Genomic DNA, 17,094 nt, shown 5'->3' on the forward strand with positions numbered 1-17,094 from the left:
TCCCCAAAAGAGCATGGGCTGGCAAATCTAACTACTTCAATACAATTTTAAGGATATTACTTTTAGCATAATTTGAAAGGAAACCTTTTCTTTTTCTCAAGAGTCTATAGGTTGGCATATTTAGCTGATTCAATATTATTTACCTAAGATTCAGTTGTACTTTACTAAAAAGTCATAGCACATTCTGCTCCTCTCTTACTGTAGGAAGGTGGGAGATAGGAGGGTAGACAAATGTAACCTTGGAGAAGGTATGAGAGCATTATGACTTAGACACTAAAAAGTTGCCGTAGATATAGTTTCAACAGAAGCATCTGGATTTTAAAAAATAGTTTTATGTGTGGATAGCTTTAGCTTTGTTCCTTGGTCAGTTTTGAGTCCAGGTAGGTAATGCCTTCTTTGGATATCTTTCTCAAATCTTTCTTGAGCATTTAATCCTGATATTCTCTGCAGTTAATTTCCTTTGCTCTGCCTTTCTTGAAATTTGGGAAAATATTATTAGGAAAATATTTATCAAGCACCTACAATGCCCAAGGCAATTTGTATTATACATGTGACAATTTTATACTGAAGGATGTTCTAATATAGTTATGGAGAAGCTGTATATAATTAAAAGCTGAATTAAATGCATTAAAAATTTTTTTTGTTTGAATTTGGAGAAGAGAAATAGATGAAGGCTGGTACAGTCATGGAAAACTTGATGGGGGAAAGAGGAATTGAACTTGACACAGAAAAATGATGAGTCATTTAGACAGTTAGATGATATGAGAGTATTTTAGGAGAAGAAAACTAAGAGATAGTGTAATCGATTCTCAGCAGTTAACTGAGTATTGACAATAATTATTATCTATACGATCCTATGTTAGGCAATACGAAGAGTACAAAGATTATCTTTTCTCATAATTTCCTACTGTTGTCTTTTCATATAGAATTTCTAGATATTTTGAAAAAAATGGCTAACATTTATGTAATAATTTAAGGTTTGCAAATATTATCTGATTTGATTTTCACAACAATCCTGACAGGAGGTGCTATTACAATCCCCATTTTACAGATTAGGAAACTGAGGTAGATCAAGATTAAGTCCTCAGGATCCTTTAATTAATAAGTGTTTGAGGTCAGATTTGAACTCAGGTTTTTTTCTGACTCCAGAGTGAGCACTCTATTTGCCCAATGAAACAAACTTTTTATTTTTAGAAAGTGTGGAGCTTCATGAGGGCAGAGGTGTTTGTATTTGCCATATTATCTTCCCTTTCTCCTAGTGAAAGTCCTTAGTACAGCCTTAGATGCAAAACTTTTCTTTATTTTATTCATGAACCCACAAAGCTAATCTTATCTTACTTTGCCATCATTTTCCCTTGACAAGATATCACTTTAGCTCAGACTCAATTTTTCCCTTAATTTCACAATCATAAGGGTTGAATAAATCTGAAGAGGCTTTGAGAATTTGTATCCATTTTGAACCTAGGAGTGGGAACCATTCTATATTCTTTAGAGAGGGAAAAGGAGAGAGCTTTAATTGCCCTAAATGTTAAAGCTCCTGATATAATTGAATCAGTAGTTGAAAGCAAACTAGATATATTGGATAAAATTTGGGATTCTAAATATGGGAGGGCAAAGCAAGAAGTTTAAGGAAATTTCTTGCCTTCTTTCCATCATCACATGTTGTTTTTCAGTAACTTCAGTCATGTTCAACTCTCTGTAACCCTATTTGGGATTTTCTTGGCAAAAAATGGGGTGGCTTGCCATTGCTTTCTCCAGCTCATTTTACAGATGAGGATAATGAAGCAAATAAGGTTAAGTGACTTGCCCAAGGCCACACATAGAACAGCTAAGTATCTGAGGTTAGATTTGAACTCAGAAAGGCATCCTCTTGATTCCAGGCTTGATACTCTTTCCACTGCGCCATCTGGTGGCCATATCACTATACTATCATTCTCATCATGCTAATATTTTCCTAGTGCTTATTGTGCGTCAGCCACTGTGCGTCAGCCCTTTACAAATGCCATCTCATTTGATCCTCCTATCAGCCCTGGAAGGTAGGTGCTATTATTATTATTCCCATTTTACAGATGTAGAAACAGAGTGTAAGTGACTTGCTCAGGGTCACGCAGCTAGTAAATGCCAGAGGCTGGATTTGAATTCCAGTCTTTCAGACTCCTGGCACTCTTAACCACTTAGCTATTTTTAGATTAAGTTTATTGACAAGTTTTTTTCTTAAAAAAATTATTAAAAATCAATGCCTATTTACTCCATTTTCAGACTTTCTGAAAATCCCATTTAATTTATGTTGCTGAAGACTATCTATTGAGGTATTGAGGCATAGTGTAAAGAGTACTGAATTGGTAAAGAAGCCATCCCCTTTGTTTTACAAATACTTAGAGAGAGTATTTATAGAAATAGAGAGGGAGGCAACATGATGTGGAGAAACAGTCTTGGAGATCTCAACTCTGCCACTAACTTTTGATAAATCCTTTTCCCTCTCAGTTTTTTTTTTTTTAATCATCTATAATATGAAATATGTGGCCTAAAGAATTCTACCAGAACTGAAAAGAGGTAACCTCATTGGGTAAAAGAGCAGGACTCGGAATCAGAAACTCTCAATTCAAATCCTGCTTCAGACATTAATTAGCTGTGTAAATCACCTCCATCACCCTCATTTTCTTTATCTGTAAAATGTGGACAATAGATAGTACCTACCTCCCTGGTTGTAATGAAAATCAAGCAAGATAACATAATTTAAAGTGCTTTGAAAACCTTGAAGAACTATGTAAATGCTAATTATTATTATGATTGTTGTTGTGATAGTTCCTGTGGTGGTTGTTATTAGTGGAATGTTATAGCTATAAGGGAACTGGGAGATCCCTAATCAATCTAATATTCTCTCCTTCAAAAATGTGCCCAGAAATATTATAGGGCCTGGAGGCAGTGGAAGGTGGGATGGTGGTGGGAGGGGTGGAAGTTACTGAAGCAGTTAGATAATGTGGTCCTTTCCCTCAGGGAGCTTACTCTAGTTGCAAAGATGAGATTTATTCGATGGAAACAGGGAAGATAGAAGGCAAAATATATTCAAATGCTCAATTAAGTTTTGAATAATCAAGTGACAAAAAGTAATTAAATATTATAATTAAGTGCTTGGGGCTATTAAGAAGGGGAAGTTTGATCCAATGAACTAAGCTGAACTTAGAATCACAATATTAGAGCTGGAAAAGATCTTATGGTCACCTATTTAACTCCTTCACTTTACAAATGATGAGGAGACTAAACTCCAGTTAAGTTTTCCCTCAGTACTTTGCCACTATGACACTAAGTGACTCAGCTATGGGGTTACAGTTTGGGCAAGGAAGTGCTTAAGAACCATCTTTTCTAGTAACTTAAAAATGAGGTCCAAGATAATCAAATACACTCAACACCTGCTACTTAATTTCTCATTTTTTTTTTCCTCAAAAATTTTTCCCCTTTCCAATCAAACCAAATGGTCAGTGAAAAATGTGCTTCTTTGCACGCCCAGACACAGGCATGACGGTTAGCAAATCTGAGATCACTCTTGTCACTAGCCCCGTTAAATTGGCTTGATCAGTCTGGTGGCCTGGAATGTTTGCGGACTTACAACAGGCACAGGCGTTTTAGGCAAAGAGTCTCTCTCAAACACTTCAAAATTCGACATGGCTGAACAGTTGCAAAGTAATCTTTGCTTTCTTCCCAGCCCCCAACTCCCAAAGCAAACATTCAAAATGAAACAATATGGATAACTTGTCTTCAAAAATAATTTAATTTAAAATGAAAACCTGATTTTCCTGAAGGGGAAAGAACTAGGGCTTGAGAAATGTGGGTTCTAGGTCTAAGTCAATTACCAATTAGCTGTGTGTCTTTGGGCAGGTCAGCTAACCTCTCAGGATCACAGGATTCAGAATCAAAATGTCAGCTAGTTCAAACTCTCTATTGAACAGATCAGGAAACTGAGGCCCACAGAGATACTGTGATTTGCCTGAAGTCTTATAGTTTCTAAGTAACTAGGGCCTGAAATCCAAAACTTTCTCAGTCCAAATCTAGCTCTTTTTCTACTGTGTCACCATGCCTTCCTTTCTAGCTCTGAGTTTCTTTATCTGTAAAATAGGCAGAATAATATCTACCCTATCAACATATTAACAATCTTATTAGGGATTGATTCAGCCAGATAACGTGTATGCTAAAGAGCTTTTAAAAAGAAAAAAAAAGTACTATTTTATTTCAGTATTATACACTAGGGATTGAAATCTCCTGGGGACAAGACAAGAATCTGGAAGAACTGCTTTCTGAGTCAACACAAAAACATACAAAGTCATTCTTGTAAAATCTTTCTATCTAGCAGGTGGCGATGAAGATTAGTTCTATTTTGTGCTTCTTGCTGACTTCATTGGTTTTGACTGTTCTGTCAGATGAGGCAGAAATGAAAAACATAGAAATTTCCTTAAAAAAGCTTGGGCTTTTCTTTCTCCCCTCCTTGATGGCCTTGCTATAGCAATCATTTCTATTGCCTTACTGGTTTTTATCACATAGCAGAAAGATTGGTCTGATGACTAGAATTTGTTGGTCTTCCATTGTTTCTATCAAAGAATGTATTATGGGCCCAGTGATTAGAATGGAAGTTCCTTGAGGGCAGGAACTATATTTTTGTATTTGCTTCCAACCCAAATCTTCAACCTTGAGTTCCTTATTAGTAAGTATTTTCATTAACTAGTTTACTGCTGCTCTCATGCCAATTTTTTTTTTTTTGTGTGTGTGTGTGTGTGTGCGCAGAAGTCCAATACTTTTCCTCCTATCTCTAGTCTGTCATCCTTTCCCAATTCCACCCCATAGTTAGATAAAAACAGCAATCAAATTAACATCATTATTCCTGGAAAGGACATGATACTTAATTAGCCTATGTGTCCATTTACTACTCATGTGAATTTCATACCCAAATCATCCTTCCTTGGCTATCACTCTAATGTATATGCTGTAAGCTCATTTAGGGAAGAGACTATTTTTCCTTTTTGTACTTGTATCCCCAGATTTAGCATAATTCCTGGCACTTAATGAATGCTTTTTCATTCATTCACTCATTCATTATCCATCTATGCTGGTTGAATAAATGAATGGATATACCTTCCATAATTTTGAGATAGTATTAATTTTAAGTAAAGAAAATGTATTTTAAATTAAGTCTTACAAAAATAATGTCCTTTCTCAGACCCATTTTTGACTCTGAAAACATTATCACAGTGTTTAGAAGGAAGATTTTCTAAGATCACTTCCAATGGTAATTACATTCAGTAACCTTATCATAGAACCTCAGAGCTAGAAGGGACTTCATGATTCACTTAGTATAGCATTAAGCTGAATAGGAATGTTGTCTACAATATCCCTGGCAAGTGGCCATTTAGCCTTTGATTGAAGGCTTCCAGAGAGGAAATTCAGTTACTTCCCAAGGCAGCTACACTGCAGGACTAATGACTTATATAATCTTATTAACATTATTTCACTGTATCAGTATAATTCACAACAGCTCACTTACTTTAATAGTAATTAATATTATTACAGAATTTTAAAAGCTTTAATAGACCACAGAGGTCATTTAATCCAGATGAGAAGACTTTGAGAGTCTTCTATAGAGAAGAAAAATTCTAAAAAAAGCATTGCACTATAAAAAGTCAGTACACTAATGAATTGAAGAACTGAGAGCAGAATCTATCTTTTGATTTCTAATTGTGCTCTTCTTAAACGTCACTTTGTTCTATCACTACCACTACCATTACCATTACCACTACAACTACTACAACTACAACTACTACTACTACTACTGCTATTGCTACTACTACTACTACTACTACTATTGCTACTACTGCTATTACTACTGCTGCTACTACTGCTACTACTACTACTACTATTACCATTACTACCACCATCACCACTACTACAACTACTACCATTACTACTATTATTATTACTACTACTCTACTACTACTATTGCTGTTACTGCTACTACTGCTACTACTATTTACTGTTGTCCTTTATTCTCTAAGAGGACCAAAATAACATTAGTATGTTAGAATCAACTGTGACTGATTAGACTGATACCAGCTTGAAATGCTTTGCAGCTTATTTGGATATAAATGGTACCTATGAGCTTTGCACATTTTGCATTACTTCTGAGCTAATTCATTTTTGTTTTGCTCATAAAGTACAACATATTCTCTGATGAGAGTATGACACGATGGGCAATTTTGTGCCAGTGTCTCCCATGTCACACAATCAATTCTAAAGTTCTTGAGAGACCTTGAGAGTGTCCTTAGATTGCTTTTTTCTGACTACCTTGTGAGTGCTTGCCCTGCGGGAGTTCTCCATAAAATGGTCTTTTTGACAAGGGTTAATTTGGCATTTGAACAATGTTGCCAGCCTAATGGAGTTGTGTTCCCTACAGTAGAGTTTAATGCTTGGCAGTTTAGTTTGAAAAAGGACCTCCTCTTCCTTTTTTTTCCCTCCTCCTCCTCCTTCTCCTTCTCCTCCTCCTCCTCCTCCTCCCTCCTCCTTTTCTTCTTCCTTCTCCTTCTCCTCCCCCCTCCTCCTCCTCCCTCCTCCTTTTCTTCTTCCTCCTCCTCCTCCTCCCTCCTCCTCCTCCTCCCTCCTCCTCCTCCTCCTCCTCCTCCTCCTCCTTTTCCTCCTCTTCTTTCTCCTCTTCCTCCTCCTCTTCCTTCTCCTCCTCCTCCTCCTCCTCCTCTTCCTCCTCTTCTTCTTCTTTTACCTCCTCCTTACACTGCCATCACTATTCCTACCACCACCACTACCACTATACTTGAACACATGACTTGTGTTATGGTACACTTGAGACTATATTCCTTCTGAGGAAGCTGTCAATCTAGTGTCAAAACTAGTCACTGATCTGGAATGAAGGAGACTGGCCAGACTGGGAACATCTCAAATTTGGGATCTGGGGTCTTGGTGAATGACTCATTCTACTATTATTATTTTTGTGTCATGCAATTCAGCATGTGGTATGTCACCAGAAAGAAGAGAGACTGAAAAGAGGTACACAAATTGGAGCTGTACAGTTTTTCAAAGTGCCTTTGAATCTTGGAAATTAAAAATCGTGGTTTTGTAGTCAAAGAACCTGAACTTGAGATTGGCTTTGTCACTGTCACATCCTATATGTCAGGGGAAATCCCTTCATCTTTCTACACCTAAGTTTCTTCATTCATAAAGTGGTAATAATTGGTTTTTTTTCTTTATTTTTTAAATAATAACTTTTTACTTTCAAAATATATGCAAAGATAGTTTTCAACATTCACCCTTGCAAAACCTTGTATTCCACATTTTTCTCCTTCCCTTCCCCTAACCCTCTCCATGTAACGCATGTTTATGCTGAACTTGTACAATTCTTCTATGCATATTTAAGTGATAATAATTGTACTTAAGTTATCTTACTCTCAGGATTGTTCTAGAGATAGTATTTTGTAAATCTTAAAGTATGATAGAAATTTGAACTATTATTATTATCATATTGAAAATAAACTACAAAGTGCTATGTGATTATCATCTGTTGTTTTTATAATTATTTCTATAATTATATTTTCCTGGTGAAATTGTAGTTATTTCAAAAGAGAAACATGAGAGATATCTAAATGGTTGCAGAATAGCATTTGTGAGGAAAAATGAAATTAATTGGGAAGGTTTAATTCCTATGTGGGCTGGGGACATTCAGAATAAAAAGGATAATTGCATAGAGGATCGTGATCAGCTGTTCCTTATCTCCCTAAGTCTGCAAGTATCAGTCATAGGAAGGGGCAGTGACTTTGGGAGTTCTGGAAACATTTACATATCCTCATATTTTCTAGGACATGACATATCTATATTATACAAAGAATACTGACCGGCAGTCAGGGGATCCAGATTCATCTTGATTCTGGCCTTCAATTGCTGGGTAGCATTTATATCCAAAAAAAAGCCTTGAGCCTTTTTTAAGCTCTTTGTAACTCACTTTCCTTATATGTAAAATTAAGGAGTCAGACTACATGGTCGTTAAGGTTAATTCTTGCTCTGGAATTCTCTAATTTTAAAAAAAAGATAAAAAATCTAGACCTGGAAGAGACTAATGAGGCTTTCTATGATAGTGAGATTGCCACAAAGGAGTATCTCTCTTCTCCCCAGATATAGAGGAATCCACAAAATCAACCACTATAAATGCATCTTATTTCCAACCATGCAGATATTTTGTGATTGACAGAATTCTAAGAGTCAAGATGGACCATAAAGATAGGAAGAAGTGTGTGTAGGGCTGGAGTAGGTCTTAGTTTCTGGAGAATTCTTCCTGCTTAGAAAAACAAAGTAATATGTAGTAATAAGTTATTGTCTACTCTTCTTCTTTCATTATGTGCCATGTATATTCTACTTTCTTGATTGAATACAACTCTTTTTTATTAAACACATATGGTGTTTAAGAGAAGGCTTTCAGAGTAAAGAAAAGAACACCAATCTTGGAAGACCTACCTTTGGCATACATTAGCTGTGTGACAATTCCCTTAATTTTTCAGTACCCTAAACAACGGAAGATTTGTGAGTTTCTGATCTGTATTGGTGGAGGGAGCCCCCATATTGACAAAATTTCAGACCTGTACCAAAACAAAAAACAAAAAATCAAACCAAACCAAAACCAAACAAAAACTATGCTCACGGTACCTATGGGCTATGTGCTGTGGGGTAATCCAAAGATTAAGGAGACACAGTTCTTGTCCTCAAGGAGTTTGAAGTTTAGCATGGGAGGTAGTCACATACAGAACAATAATAAAAATTACAGCTTAAGAGACATATGAAGTATTATGATCCACCATATCTTCTTCATTGGTTTTTTGAACTTTTCCTCTTAATTTCAAGTCCATCTCTCTTCAATTCTTAAGGTGTCCTCTGCAATGACTGATCCAGCACATATGATATTTCATCCATATCACCCTTATATACTCAGAATGATAAAATTACAGAACATTAGAGCTGGTAGACTAATCTACTTCTAGTTCAACCCACTAAGTTTTATAGAGGATGAAAGTGAGATCCAGAAAGGGGAAATTACTTGTCCAAGGCCATACACCCAATAAATGGTAGATTCTAAGTCCAGTATTTTGTTAGCAGTACACATTTGCTCTTCTTCATTGACCTAATAGCAATCATTGAATAATTTAAAGTAATATGGTTAAGGATCTTCAGTCAGTTTCAGGTTAGTAGGATAGAAATGTTTAAAATATTGTGGGAGAAAAGTACCTTCAGGGCTATCCTGATAAAAGCTTCACATTCTGGCACAATGAACTTTGAGTAAAGAATAAGGGCTGAGATGGGTAATTTCTGTACTTGGCAACTCCCAGGTAAAAGCAATCTGCAAGATGATCAAATTAGTCCACAAGGACATAGAAACAGATGAAAGCAGTCTATTAGGAAATTTCTTAGGGTCTCAAGAACTCCTCGCCAGAATTCTAATGGTATTTTTATATATTCTTTGTTCAAAGGATCTACCACTCCAAAATCAATCATCCTGAAGACAAATTTAACCCAGGGCTAATCCATAACTTTCTGACCCATAACAAAGGATAACTTACAAGACAGCTGGAGAATATACTCTGAAGATGAAGGACTATTACTATTAAACTGTGAGTCTGGGAAATAGGACTTCAGCTCTCCTCTAGGTTCAGAGTCAACATACTAACAATGAACACATTTGCTGTCCACAAAAATGGAAACAAGAGCTGGTCCCAGAAGAAAGAAAACATGGCTGCTACAGTAGTTCACTTTTACTACAAAATGAGAAAGTATGTCCAGGAAACTTAAATAGTTTTTAACCTTCAACTCTGTGTTGGGTGAATTGGTAATCTAAATATAAATTCGCGCTGGCCCAGAATCATGGACTAACTGACAGGTTTCCAATTCTGTTTACAGGTTTACATTAATTTCATTTTATGGGTTGAAGGGTGGTCCCTGGTCCTTCAGAATTTGTGAGCTTTCAAGTAGCTCATGTTCATCTCTAGATGAGGGGTTCTTAACCTAAGGCCCATGAACTTAGAAAATATTTTAATGACTATATTTCAATATATTTTTTCTTGGTAATCCTATGCATTTTAATTTATGTGTTTAGAAAGATAATTTAAAGAAGGGGTCCATAGCTTCATTAGACTGACAAAAGCTTCCTTGTTACAAAAACAGGTTTTGAAATCATGTTCAGACCTTTACTCACCTAATGTTCTCTGATCCTGCCACCTAAGACCAAGGAATTGTAGTTAGTAGAGAATTGATAAAGTGATAAACCTTAACTTTTTTTTTTTTAGCTCATCCAATTTTTTTCTTTCTTTCTTTCTTTCTTTCTTTCTTTTTTTTTTTTTTTAATACTAATCAGTAATACTGTAATGTGATCCTTCCTTCTCTCCTAGAAACTCCATAGAGACTACATAGAGTCTTCACTCCTTGTTCCAAGCAACTGTAGAAGCACAGAGGAGGTTTTCATTAAGTGATGATAAAGGGTACTCTATCTGACTGCTGAGACTCATGGTTGTTTGAAGACTGGAATTGTAACTGTACAATCAGGCAATAGTGGGGATAAAAGGGGAACTGGGGAATGGAGGAAGAGAAGGTCCCATTACATTTGTAAAATGTCTTGCAAAACTTATAGTGCTACACATATCAACTATTATTATTGAAGGGCTTCTGTATTTAGGTAGTGTCACTAATCTTCCTGTCTGTCCTGTGATATGCTCAGTGTTCAAGGCTGCTATATAGAAAGATCCTAAACTAGCTTTGTTTGAAAAAGTTCCACTGTTGTGATAAAGGACAATAGAATGGAAGGGAACTTAACCATTGCCCCTGTGAATTTTTTATTTAATGGATTAAGTAGCTGAAAACCAGAAAGACTGACTTATTCAAGGTTTGCCAAGTAATAGAGGTGAAATTTGAACTTGGATCTCCAAATCCAGCATTCTTTCCACCCTACTATATTTAATTTCATCTTGCTGGCTATAGGATTGCACCAAGCTCTTAGATCTTGGTGAATTGCATGAGTTTGCCCACAGAAGCTACAACTAAAACTCTTTGTACAGGACTGCATAACTAGGAGGTATAGGATTTCTGTCTCTCCTATGTTCATCATTATGCAATGCAAAAAGTGTTGGATTTCAGATCCAGGTTTGAACTTCAGCTCTGTCCCTTCTCCCTTTGTGACTTAATCTCTTTGGGTCTCCCTACCCTCAAGGAGTCCTTTTGGATTCATTCTCATACCTGATCATATTCCAGTAATTCTGAATCCCTATAGATCATCATCCAAACACTATTTCTCACCCTCACTATCCTTATTCCTGTCTACCTCAACCTTCCTACTCCAAAGTTTCAACCAAATACCCACCCAGCCTTGTCATTGTGCCCTGCAGAGTTCCTATCAAGGCAACAAATTCCCTTTCAATCAAAATTAATTTTTATCCCTTACTCCTTCCATTTACATGGTATTGTTGAAACCTAACTCCCTTAAGATGATACCTTAAGATAAGCCTCCTTGATCACCCTTTTCAATACTGGCAGGACCTTTACTCACTTCCCTCAGCTCATTTGTTGAGGTAGGGGAGTTAGAATACAATTTGCTCCTCATTTTCAGGTTCTACCCATACCTCCATTGTTTAGTTATCTCTTCTCTTTTGAGGTTAATGTTCTTCATATCTACCACCAATGAAAGTTCTGGTAGTTGTTGTCTCCAGACCTCCAGGTCATCATCTCCTTCCTTTCTCAATTATGTTGATATATAGCTAACAAATTTTCTTTCCTTCCCAATTCCTGCCCTTATAAGAGGGCATACAAATTTACTCTCCCTCAAATACTCTAATCATTCAGTTTCTCAACCCATTCACTTTCTGTGTCTTACTCTCCAGCCCCATGCAAAGATGATCATACCATTGTTCTTTCCAAAAGGTACTACCTCTACATTAAAAAATTCTAAAAATCCCCCTATCCAGCCATACTCCATCAACTGTTCATCTCTTCCTCTGCCTTGCCTAAAAAATTCTACTTTTTTATCTGCACTGTGACCTTTAATGCTTTAATACCTTAATTCTTTTCCAGGTTATCTCCCTTGCATTAACCACTTTCTCCTCTTTTCCCCATATCTGATCCTTTACTGAATCAATTCAACTCTATAATGTCCTCTTCCCTCAATTCTCTACCTCTCCTTTTTCTTTCTTTTTTTTTATTTACAAGATATATGCATGAGTAATTTTTCAGCATTGACAATTGCAAAACCTTTTGTTCCAATTTTTCCCCTCCTTCCCCCACCGCCTCCCCCAGATGGTAGGTAGACCAATACATGTTAAATATGTTAAAGAATATGTTAAATACAATATATGTATATCTATCCATACAGTTATTTTGTTGCATAAGAAGAACTGGACTTTGAAATAATGTACACTTAACTTGCAAAGGAAATCAAAAATGCAGGTGGACAAAAATAGAGGGATTGGAAATGCTATGTAGTGGTTCACACTAATTTCCTATATCTCTTTTTTCATTGATTATACTTTGCTTCAGCCTTAGCCCTGGATCACTCCCACCAGTCAATGTCTCCGATCTACACACACACACACACACACACACACGCTCACTGCTGAGCAAAGGTAGAGACATTAATACAACCATATGACATGGTCCATTGTAAATTTAGTTCACACAAATTTAACTATGACTTCACTGCTGCTAAACAATCTTTTTATACCTGCCTTATCAATTCACCTTCTTATTTGCTATATCAGATTTTTCAAAAGTTTTCATGTCTCCTCAAGCCTCTCATGGAGCCCTCTCCTTTCATATTCTCAACTGAGAAACTTACCTTATATTTTACAGAAAAAAATGGATTCCATTACTTTGAAGTCCCTCTTCTCTTTTCTCCAATTCATATCACTGTAGCCTTATTCTATCTCTTTTCTTCACTCATATCTCACATGATGAGGTGGTGTATTCCTTACCAAGGTTAACCTCTCTACCTGCTCAAATGATCTCATTCCATCCCATCTTTTCTAACAGATTACATCTTTCATCCCTACTCTATCATTTATTTCCAAATTCTGTTTACTAGCTCATCCTCTACTGCCTATAAACAGCTCAGGATTTCCTCCATCCTCAGAAAACTCCTCTCTTGATTCTTCCATCCCAGATAACTATCTTCCTATATCTCTTCCATCTTTTGTTGGTAAACTCAAAAAGGCTGTTTATAATGCCTCTACTTTTTCTCTTCTCATTTTATTCATAACTTCTTACAAATTAGTTTTTAACCTTATCATTTTAATTAAACTGCTCTCTTTAAAGAAGCAATGATCTCTTAGTTACCAAATTCAATGACCTTTTCTTAATCTTCATTTTACTCAATTCTCTGAAGCCTTTGACCATGGTGATCACTCTCATACCTTGATACTCTTTTCTCTCTAGGTTTTATAGGATAGCACTTTCTTGGTTCCCCTACTACTTATTTGACCACCTCCTCTGTTTCCTTTACTAGATCCACTTTCAGAGTATGCCCTTTGTGTGTCCCATAGTCTTCCATTCTGGGCCCTCTTTTCTTTCTATACTGTCTCATTGGTGATCTCATCAACTCCCCCAAATTGAATTACTAGCTCTATGCTGATGATTCTCAAATTTACCCCTTCTACCCCAATTCCCCTACTGGTTTTCAATCTCACATCTTTAATTGCTTTTCAGGAGGTTCAGGAGACATCTTAAACATAACTAGAATGGAGTTCATTATCTTTCACCCTAAACCATTTCCCCTCATACCTTCACTATTCTTGTAGATCTGGAAATACTTTCTTCCCAATCCCTCAGGCTCACAATCTAGGTATTATCTTCAACTCCTCACTATTTCTCACTTTCCATATATAATCTGTTGCCAAGGTCTGTTGATTTTTCCTTTGGAACATCTTTTGAATATACTCCCTTTTCTCCTTTCAACTGACATTTCTCTGGTGCAGGTCCTTATCACCACATCTGGACTATCACCATCACCAGTACCTGCTAGTGGGTCTGCTTGCCTCTTTATTTTATACTTACCCTTAGTACAGTGTCTGGGACATAACAAGTACTTAATAAGTGTTTACTGATTGATTTATGCAATAGTTTAACAATGATATTTTCCTAAAAGTTTTTAGCCACTTATATTTGTATCCTTCCTTCCAGACTGTGTCAATAGCATTTGTACAACCAGCTTGCAAATGGGTATTTTGGATATTCTTCCTGTGAAGGATACCCATGGATTCTCAGAAAGTGAGTACCATGATTGGGTAATATACTTCTGGAATCTTCAAATGCCTTTAATGATTTGGGAACTTTGCTTGCTACTACCAGAGATTTTCTCAGCAAATTCTCCACACTAATAGTGTCTCTGGCTAGACTCCAGTGAAAAGATACAAGAGGGATATTATATATTGTATAATATTATGTATTATATTATGATAATATTATATTATACATTATAGCTATATGATATGATAATATATACATTATATCGATATACATATATTGTATCTTATGTCTCATATTATTTATTTCTTATATTATATCTTATATATCTTATTATATTATTACATCTTATATATTATATATTCACAATCTGTCCCATCCTGGAGTATTCACAAATGAGTTTGACACATATTGCACAAGTGTATACCTCTATAGGAATCATAGGCCAAGAATTTATCAACCAGTTATAATGGAAGTAACAGTGTGACCCTATGGTAGCAAGTTCTCTTAGAGGTCCAATCCTATCCAAAGCAAATATATCATCTTTGCAATGGAACTTCGACCATCAAACTTAGGAATAAGAGCCAGAAACAGTATCTAGAGAGCCATGGTTTGGATTGACCCCTGAAAGTCATTAAATCCTGGAAGATGAATAAAAATTAAGGAATTTGTAACTGTCAGGAGACTTTGGAAGCTCAGACAATGATGACATGTTTTTCTCTAGATTCCATTTTAAAAAATCTTATATGGCAGAAGTTTCTCATAAACTCTCCCCTCTTTCTAACTTCCACAGTATGGTTGAGAGCACTACCAGCTTCCTGTTCACTCAGGCTACCAATCTAGTTGTGATATTCAATCTGTTGTCAAGGCCTATTGATTTCATCTTCCTAACATCTCTTATATATTTCCCCTTTCTTTCTTATGACTTTGGTTCACCTTGGTTCAGACCATCATTTCACACCTGGACAATGTACTGCAATAGCCTACTGATTGTTCTCCCTACTTTAGTCTCTCATTCCTACACTTAGTTGACAAATTGATCTTCCTAAAGCTCAGGCCTGACCATGTCACTTAGCAACCCTCTTCCCACCATTCAGTACACTTCAGTAGTTCCCTAGCATCTCTAGGATAAAATAGAAAACCCTCTATTTGGTTTATGGAGTCTTTTATAACTTGATGCTTTTATTTCTCTCTAGTCTTTTCCCACATACTCTGTGACCTAATGATACTGATTTCCTTGTTTTTACTCACAAACAACAGTCCATATGCTGATTCTGAATGGTTTCATTGATTTCCCTCAATTTCTGGAGCTTTCTCTTTCTTCATCTCCCATTGCTTGTTTACTTCAAATGTTACCAAAAGGCTAATCTTTCGACAAGAAGTCTTTCTCAGACCTCTTTTATAATCTTCCTTTTGACTACTCACAATTTATCCCATACATATTTTCTTTGTTTTTTGTTTATAGTTGCTTCTAAATTGTCCCTTCTATTAGAATTCAAGTTTTTTGAAAGCAGGAACTGTATTTTGCTTTTTTTTTTTTTTTTAATTCCCAGTATTTATCATAGTACCTGGCACACAGTTAGTGCTTTTAACCTTTCCAAGAAAGTCTATTAAGATCAGTATATTGCTCCCTCAATTTTTTTCTATGACTTAGGGAAATCTAGAATTTCTTACTCTTGCCTATGAACATTAATGATGGGGTTCCCTTGCATTAGAACTGAACTATTCCTCCTAAATAGAATTATTCACTGATTTACAGACTTACGTCCAGAAAGGGCTTTAAATTCAATCCATTTTTTTTAATGGGGAAGGGGAAACTGAAATATAGTTTTTTTTTTTTAAGTGATATGTCAAGGCATATAACTCACTATGTCTGAAGTGGGATATGAATCCAGATCTTTCTTACCCCAAGTTCAGTTCTTTACCCTGCTATTATTTTTTCTGCTTATGTATTTCATGTTGTGTTCTAGTCGTATGGCTTAGTGGTGCTTCCAAATCCAAGTTCTGTTTTTACTATTCTTCTCTGCCATCGAGTTATAATGACATCTCTATAACCTTACATCTGATTTCTTGGAAATTCTATTGACCCAAGCCATTAGAAATGTTTCAGGACCATGGAATGTTTGTCAACACTCTCCAGTTTTATGTATATTGATTGATTTTAAGTTTCCCTCTAACCAGCCTCACCAGCCAAAATGGTCCTTTACTCATACCTCCTTCATTTCTTCAAACTTAACCTTTCATTATCTGAACTTATATTTGTGGAACTATTAACATGTGGACTGGCTACTCTTGAATATGCCAGAAAATAAAATTTGTAAATATGGCTTCTCATCCAGGCCTCTGACTCCAGGGAGAAGAAGCTACTCCTCTTAGCTGAGTCCCTACTTTTCCTATAGAATATTTCTTCACACCTTCATTATTGCATCCCTAGACACCCCATTTGAAAACAGTTCTTTGGACACTATGACCAATATGTTCTAATCAGGCCCAGATGGCTTTTGTGCCTCCCTCTTTAGAACCTAAAATAATCATATTGCCAACTTACCCTCCCAGTAGTCTTTTCCTATAGTTGTTAGACTCAAATAAAACATCTGGAAATTCAATTTGGTTGCCTAATTTGAACCAGACTTAAACCAATCTGTATAAAACTTTATGGACTTTCTCAGGCATTGTGCCTTATCTTTTCCATGCCTCAGAACACTATAATTTGGTTACCAGGCACAGCATTTGGCCATCTCTTCTTTTTCTAGATGTATAGTTGCTTGTTTTAAATTTTTTCTTTATTTTGTTTTGAAAGCAGTGAATTTGACTGCTTGATAATGATGGTCTGGA

General features: G+C 36.1%; 1 long non-coding RNA gene across 2 annotated transcripts; it reads left to right on the forward strand.

Annotated features, from left to right (window-relative positions):
• Window positions 1-303: 303 nt before the first annotated feature.
• LOC116422406 lies at window positions 304-14,288 on the forward strand. 2 transcript variants are annotated; one of them, XR_004233019.1, is made up of 4 exons: window positions 304-380; window positions 9,510-9,809; window positions 10,425-10,514; window positions 14,197-14,288. It is a non-coding gene; the product is annotated as an uncharacterized LOC116422406 (long non-coding RNA). The 2 variants fall into 2 exon arrangements; XR_004233018.1 differs by lacking the exon at window positions 14,197-14,288 and having other exon boundaries at window positions 10,425-10,833.
• The last annotated feature ends 2,806 nt before the right edge of the window (window positions 14,289-17,094 follow it).

Source organism: Sarcophilus harrisii, chromosome 3, assembly GCF_902635505.1.
Source record: "Sarcophilus harrisii chromosome 3, mSarHar1.11, whole genome shotgun sequence".
In the NCBI taxonomy this organism is placed as follows: domain Eukaryota; kingdom Metazoa; phylum Chordata; class Mammalia; order Dasyuromorphia; family Dasyuridae; genus Sarcophilus; species Sarcophilus harrisii.